Source organism: Lycium ferocissimum, chromosome 2 (genome assembly GCF_029784015.1).
Source record: "Lycium ferocissimum isolate CSIRO_LF1 chromosome 2, AGI_CSIRO_Lferr_CH_V1, whole genome shotgun sequence".
NCBI classification, from domain to species: domain Eukaryota; kingdom Viridiplantae; phylum Streptophyta; class Magnoliopsida; order Solanales; family Solanaceae; genus Lycium; species Lycium ferocissimum.
Genome location: NC_081343.1, coordinates 23,793,095 through 23,801,426, shown reverse-complemented (window position 1 = coordinate 23,801,426; position 8,332 = coordinate 23,793,095).

Here is an 8,332-nt window from a genome sequence, read left to right as displayed (position 1 = left end):
CTTCTTAACTACTTGTTTTTGCTCATAGTCCTTCTATATTCGTCGATTCTTGTTCTTACCATGAAATCCTCACAAAGTACACTCTTTCCTTTCTTCTTTTGTCGAGTCTTCATCTTCCTTTATGATTCTACAACTTGGACACATATATATATTTATATATATATCTCAAATTTTCTTCATGATCGCATCTTTGAATCTTTCACACAACCATTGTCTTATAATTTCAACTTGTTTTCCTTTGGAAAAGCCTACTGACTCATTAACCTTCTCCTTAACCATTTCGTTGACACTTCCTCCTTCCGTTAGTCCTCATAGTTTCTTTTGCTTTCTTTTACTTGTAAAACGCATGTTTCCATTAGTCATTCTTTACTCTAAGCTTAGAAGACTTTGGAGTGTTTCGTTACGTGTGAGGATCCCTTTTGACGCTGAAAATCTCTTCTTGAGGTACTTTCTCCCCTTGCTCGTTAACTTCCTTTCCCGTATCAATATCTCTTCGCTATCTCTTACTCACCAATCTATAAATTGTAATATTGTATTTGAATTCTTAGTGTCAACTTCCCTTATATCTTCAATGAGTCTCAATTCTCTGAATCTCGAATGGAACTCATTCCAGTTCCTTTAATCGCTAATCATTTTTCCCCTCTAGGGTTCTTCCCTTAAATTACATTAAAATCATTCTAAAACTTCTCTTTGACAGCGTCTCATAATGGTTCATTCAATCATGACTTACCAAACATCTTCCCTTCATTCTTTCTCTATAGCATACACATTCAATCAATTCAATTTGTAAAAATTTCGGCAGAGTTTCCTCTATTCTTCTTACTGGCTCATTCCTGCACACAGCCCATAAAACACATCCAACGCCTCACACGCGATCAAAAATACTCGTAACATCTAGCTTGAGTTCTTATATCAAATTCTATCAATATCAATAAGGCAAGAAACATACCTTTCGGAGTATCTACTTCCATTCTCATCAACTACCTCAAAGCGGCATAATCAACTGCTTATCCACAATCAAAATATTTAGGGTTGGATTCAGGGACATCACATCCTATAATTTAGCTCTACGCGACGGTCTAAGATAAGAAAGAAAGGTCAATCATTCCTAAATGCCCTGTAGTCTCTTGTTTATAAGTGTGGCGCGTTTCACACCCATAAACAAGACTCTACTGGACACGGCTCATAGACACTCCCTAGGACGAACTGCTCTGATACCACTTTTGTCATGACCCAACCAGAGGGCCATAACGGGAAATCGGAGCTAACACACCGAGCACCTCTAAACATACATCGCATAATCACTCATGGGTGGACCAAAAAGATATCTCATGGATATCATAATCTGTAAGGACATATACACAACATAACGGCATATCTATATATAATCTTCAATAATTATGTCCATCATCACTAACCGACAAAGATACAAAAATGTTATACAACGATATGAACCGGTAGGGTTATGAAACGTCTAAATGTACACACATGTCTACGAGCCTCTACATAGAATACAAGTGACCATGAAGACCAATACTAATAGATTGCAGCTCCGAAGTAATTGGAATGCTCCTGAGAATCCACTGATAAAGCACCTACGGATCTGATCCATCTCCCTGCCTACTTGCGGGCATGAGCGCAGCGTCCACAAGAAGGGATGTCAGTACGAATAATGTACTGAGTATATAAGTCATGAATAACAACATAACAAGAAATATGGAACATAACAAGAGATAAAGATAACCTGTACATCTGATTGCCGCATAAGGCGGATACCATGCATGCTAACTTTAACTTTTTAAATCAACATAATATACATATATATATATATATATATATATATATAAACTGCCCGACCATATAGGTACGGTGTTCTGCTACCTGGCCATATATGCACGGTGTTATCATCATTAGCCCGCATCCTGGGTAATCATCTCACGCCGGCCACTAATGGCGTCTGCCTGTGTCATATAGGCACGGTGTTATTATTATTATCCATAAGCCACCCACTACGCCCACCGTAGTGGTGTCTGCCCGGCCAACTAGGCCCGGTGTAATCATACATATACATATACATATACATAAAGCATGCATAAGAGCCCAAATAAAAGCTACAACTCTATCGGAGTGACGTAAGGTCGATGACCTCCAATTTATATTATGGAACAATCATCATCGCTATATCTCACCCCGAAGGAACAAGTATCATAAGGTGAGATCGACAACAATGAATAAAATCAATAAAATCATGAAATAAGCTCAATAATCTCATAATAGCATCAAGACTATAAACTTTTGAATCTCTAGGAATGGAATCATCATCATCATGGAACATACTTATCTTTAGCATCATAAGGAACTCTAAGAATCATCAACTTCAAACTTTTGGGAATAAGAATGTTATGGAAAACATATGTATGCTCATTAGAAAGGAATCATGCCTTTAGAAAGAAAGGGACTAGCCTTAACATACCTTTTCGGTTGCCTTAAATTTAACTACTTAACGCTTGTCCTCCCAAGCTCGTAAATCTACATTTGAGAGAGTTCATACCACTGTTAGACTTATCGTCATATGCTTATCTTAAATCTTCAAATTAATTCCTTTTAAATCTGCCAAAATTTGGGCAGCATCTCCCCTGTTTATATTCCCAGCCCGAAATCACAATACCAACAAAACAACAACAATAGCAATACTAATATCAACAACATCATCATCAACACCAATATCCTCCATAAAACATCCCACAGGATGTTTTTCCCAATTTCTCAACCAACGATGATAATATCCACAATACCATAATCAAAGAATTATATTCAATTTAATCTCAAATTAATCCAAAATATCATTTCAAATTCATTCCATAGTCATCATCTTGACTTTAATACTTTGCAACTTCTCTACTATGATTTTCTTCTTTTATAGGACTTGCTAAACCTTCAAATCAACTTAATCATGAGAAATAGAATGGAGAACATACCTTACACTAAAAGAACTTTATCCCACTCAACTTTTTCCAAGACCAAATTCATCACAACATTAAGTAGAGACAAGACCAATCCTTCTCCATGAATTAGCTTTGGGTTTTGAAGTTTGATCCTCTTTTGTGATAGTATAGAATATTTTGGAATGGTGGAGAACCTTCAAGAACACTCTTATAATGGAGAGAGAAGTGTGGGAGATTCTAGAGAGGTGTGGAGATGTTAGGAGATTTCTAGAGAGTTGTGGAGTTGAAGAAAAATGAATAAAATGAAGTGTAGAGGCCCTTTTATAGGTGCCAAACTCGGATTGGGCTGGGTCACCACATAAGTGGGCTTTTAAGGGAGCTTCCCGGAATTTCCGTCCAGGTTTAGATTCCTCTGACTGTCCGTTTTAAAACACCCATAACTCCCTACTCCAATGTCGTATTGATGAACGGTTTGTTGCGTTGTAAACTAGACTTGACGAACTTCATTTTAGGCTCTTTAAAAACCTTAAAACTCCTGATATAGCCGGAGATATACCCCTCTAAAGTTGACCCAAAATTCTGTCCATAGTTCTGCCAACTTTTTCCAAATTTTCTACAAACTTATTTTCTTCGATTCGCTCGGTCCCAAAATCTTCCGAAACTCTCCATACATGATATTTCTCATTACTCATACTTGATAATGGTAATGTCCTTTGGTTCCAAGGTTGTCCTTCCCGGTTACGACTTACGAGATCGTAATTCGTCCTTTACTTCATTGTTACGTACTTCCCATAGCTTGTACTTTTCAAAACTTCATGGGACGTCTCCGATACTCCATTAATACGATGAAGTACGTAGCATGCTCATGCCCTAAAAGTGTTACACCAAGGACATTTTCAGTTGTCGTGCGATGAATAAGCTAATGCAAGTTAAGTCGTACGCGATGTCCCTACAAGTAAGAAGGGATACTTAAAGATTCTAATTAAGATTCCAAAGACATTTGAGGCCAGAGAAGAAGGTTCGTCGAAGAAAGTGAAATATAAGTTGTGTTCGAAAGGGTTTGGTAACAACCGAGCTAACATATATTTAGTAATGTCTTGAGGAAAGGTTATAAGGCTCTTTAGATGGTTGATGAAGTATTATACAAGTGCTAAGAAGCTTCCACGAGGATTGGAAGTCAAACGAATCAACGAGTACAATTTCGGAAAAAAGTAAGTTATACAGCCACTTATACGGTCCGTATAAGGGACCGTATAAAATATCCAAAGGAAAGTTCCTCCACTGGAAGTATTATACAGTCACTTATATGGACCGTATTAGTGTCCGTATAAAACTCGACGGGCAGCTTTAAATTTTATAGAAGGAGGACCCAGGTTCTTATTTTTCATTTTACTCATTCTCCACACTTCAAGAGAGCTCTAGAATATTCCATATACCATACCAACACATATCCAAGAGAAAGCAAAGATTAAGCACCAAGAATCAAGAGAATCAAGTGTGTGGATGCTCACTAGGGTCGATACAAGTCAAGAATTTCTTTAGTATTGAAGTTGGGGTTTTTCTCAAGTGGAGTATCTTCATCCAAAGATTATTCCTACACAATCAAAGGTGAGTTTTACATCTATTTCATGTTATTACAAGTATTGAGTGGTTGGAAGACTTAGGTTAGAGAAGAAAGTAGAATATGGAGCCCAATTATGGAAATAATGGTATTTGAATAGTAAATTAATTTCAGTCATGATTCTTAGTATGAGATGAGTATAATTTCTTTATGAATAATGCTAGTGACATTGAGGAAGTATTATGCGAAGAACGAATATGGTGTTGTATTGTACTCATAGTTATGGATGATTTGAAGGTGAATTTGAGAAGCGAACAATATTTAACTTGAGAAATCTATTGTTTATGATATTATGAGTGTCGCTATTGATGTTTGGGAGTTTTTATATTATATGGAGGAAGATGTTGAAACAAAGAAAATGCTGCCCAATTTTTGTTAGCTCTTAGTCGCCTTAGCTTAGCCCTAAGCATGTTTCTAATGATCTAATGTAGTACGAATTTTCTTGAATGTAGAGTTGTGAGCTTAGAAGGAGAATGCCTAGTAGTTAAAGAGGCATAAAGGTATGTGAGGCTAGTCCCCTTCTTTCAAAGACGTGACTTCTATATTATGATTTCTTTCTATATTTCCATGACCTTCTTACATCCTAAAAGATGAAAGTTAATGATTCTTAAGAGCTTCTTATGAGATAGAGATGAGACATGTTCCTTGATAATGACGCTATCATGAGCTTGATAATCTTATATTTATGATTTCATTGGTGTTACTTCTTGTTGTTATCTCACCTCATGATATTAGTTCCTTCAAGGTGAGACACAGTGATGAGGATTATTCCATAATGTAATAGGAACTTCCCGACCTTACGTCACTCCGATAGAGTTACAGTTTTTACTTGAGCTCTCATGCATGTTTTAGATTATGTATATGTAAGATTACACCGTGCCTAATTGGCCGGGCAGTCACCACTACGATAGGCGTAGTGGGCAGCTATGATGATAATTACACCGTGCCTAATTGGCCGGGTAGACACCACTAGTGGGCGGCTTGAGATGTTTACCCCGGATGCGGGAGGCCCGGACGCGGGCTAATGATGACCACACCGTACCTATATGGACGGGCAGTTTATATATGTATGTGTGATATGAGGTTGTTTATTATGAAAGTTAGCATGCATGATTCCGCCTTAAGAGGCAATCAGTTACAGGTTATCTCTTCATCTCATGTTCTCTTACTTCTTTATTATGTTGACATACATGCCTTACATACTCAGTACATTGTTCATACTGACGTTCTTTTCTTTTATGGACGCTGTGTTCATGCCCACAGGTAGGCAGGGAGACAGCACAGACGCTTAGGAGCTGACTCAGCAAATTTACAAGAGCAGCCCACTACTCCGGTGGTGCAGCCTATTGGTATATTCTTTTGTGTATATATTTGGGGGCATGGCGGGGTCCTTGTCACGACCCAAACTGATGAGCCGTGACGAGTGCCCGATCACTACTGGCCAAGCGCTTCTATGCTTGCATTTACTTCTCACTAATTAATCTGGGCGCATATACAATCTATAACCGAGCTATATTTTCTCCTAAACAATCAACACGAGAAACACTATCTCGGAGACTCACGGACAACACATACATATAAACATAAATACTGAGAGTAACTATGCAAGCCGATTAGGCCTCTACATATACTATACCACAAAACAAGCGCCGATGAGGCTGGATAACATCATGGCTATATATCACTGTCTACAGACCTCTATAGAATACAGACTGTAGAAGAGACAGGACAAGGCCTTGTCATACCCATATATGTACATCTCAAAATAGCATACCGAAGGGCTGTAGCTCCGGTCCAAATAGAGCTTGCTAGCTGGAACTGGAAAGAGGCCCTATTGGTCTGGCTCACTCGGCTGGCTATCTGAACCTGCGAGCATGAACGCAGCGTCCACAAGAAGGGACGTCGGTACGAATAGAGTACTGAGTATGTAAGGCATGAATGGTAACATAGTAAGAGATACCGAACATGGAAAATAACATAATGAAGAATAAATGGCATAACATAAGATAAGGGAGTAACCTGTACATCGGATTGCCTCTTAAGGCGGACACCATGCATGCTTAACTTCCCTTTCATAAAAACATTTCTCATACACGTATACATAAAATAGAATTGTTGCGGAACGTGCAGCTCGATCCGTAAATATATAACAGTGCCGAGGAACGAACGGCCCGATCCATTTAATCATATACCCCATGTCCGGGATAATATCATAATATACCAACTGATCAGGTGGTCATGCGTCTATAATGGCTTGCCCTTTCTTTCCCATAATCCCCATATATATATATATATATATATATCAAATACATATATAATATAAGTAGCATGCATGAGAGCCCAAAGAGCGCTATGACTCTATCAGAGTGACGTAAGGTCGGTAACCTCCAACTATATTATGGAATAATCACCATCACTCTATCTCACCTTGAAGGAATAATCATTATAAGCTGAGACCAACAATAATGAATAAAATTGAAGAAATCAAGAAAATAGCTCAATATTCTCACATCATCATTGATCTCATAACTTGAGACTTTTAACCATAAAATCATCATCATCATAATCATCATAGAAAATATTCTCATCTTTGACATCATCATTATCATTGTAAAAACATGTTCATCGCTGTTATCATAAGAGCTTACGGAATCATAAATCTCTGATTTGAAAAATATGGATATTTTGGAAAGCATTTATGGATTATCAGGAAAAGAGTCATGCCTTTGAATCATGAACTTCTAGCTTTTGAAATCAAGGTAGCCATAGAAATATATAGTTAAAACATAACAAAGGATCATGCCTTTGAAGGAAAGGGTCGCCTTAACATACCTATTCGACCTCCTATTAGCTACGCTTATTCGTCTGAGCTCGCAAGTCTACATTTAAGAGGATTTACACTAGTGTTAGACTCATTATCGCACACTTTGTTCCAAGTTTCCAAATCAAACTATTTTATATTCTGCCAAAAATCGGGCAAAGATCTCTCATGTTTATATGCCTAGCCTGAATTCTCAATTCAACAACCAACAAAAACAACAACAATACCAACACCAACATCAATAACTTCATTTCCAACACCAAAGTATTCCATAAAATAGCCCACACGCTGTTGCCCAACTTCCATAACCAACTCACTATACAATTATTTAACCACTCTATCTTCGTAAATAAGCCGGTATTAACATAAATAGAAATAGATTCATACCTTTCTCTCGATACTATTGCTATATCTTCACTCTTCCACCTTGAGCTTAAGCCACGACGCGTCGTTATACGATTTTGTAGTCGCAACTATACACTATCCAGACCGAAATTCGGGAATTATACTGGTTTTGGCTTAAAAGTGGGTGTTAGAAGATTGGGGAATTTTCCAGAAGATTAGAGGGAGTTTGGGTGTGTTTGGTCTGAAAAAATAAGGGGCAACCTCTTTTTATAACGGTCCAGGTTCTGCCTGGACCGACTTAAAATTTGCTCAGCGCGATCACGCTGCCATGTGGCGTGTTCGCGCTGAGTCACAGGGTCTTTCCCTGCACGTTCGCGCTACCTTCTGTCTCGTTCGCGCAAGGTTAATTTCCTGCCCTGACAGCCGATCTAAAATGCCCATAACGTTTGATCCCGATATCGTATGAGAGCACACGACCTATGGTTGGAAAGCTATTTCAATTATCTACAACTTTTATTCTAGGTGTTTTTCTAAATTCCATCCCGATATCGTATGAGAGCGCACGACCTATGGTTGGAAAGCTATTTCAATTATCTACAA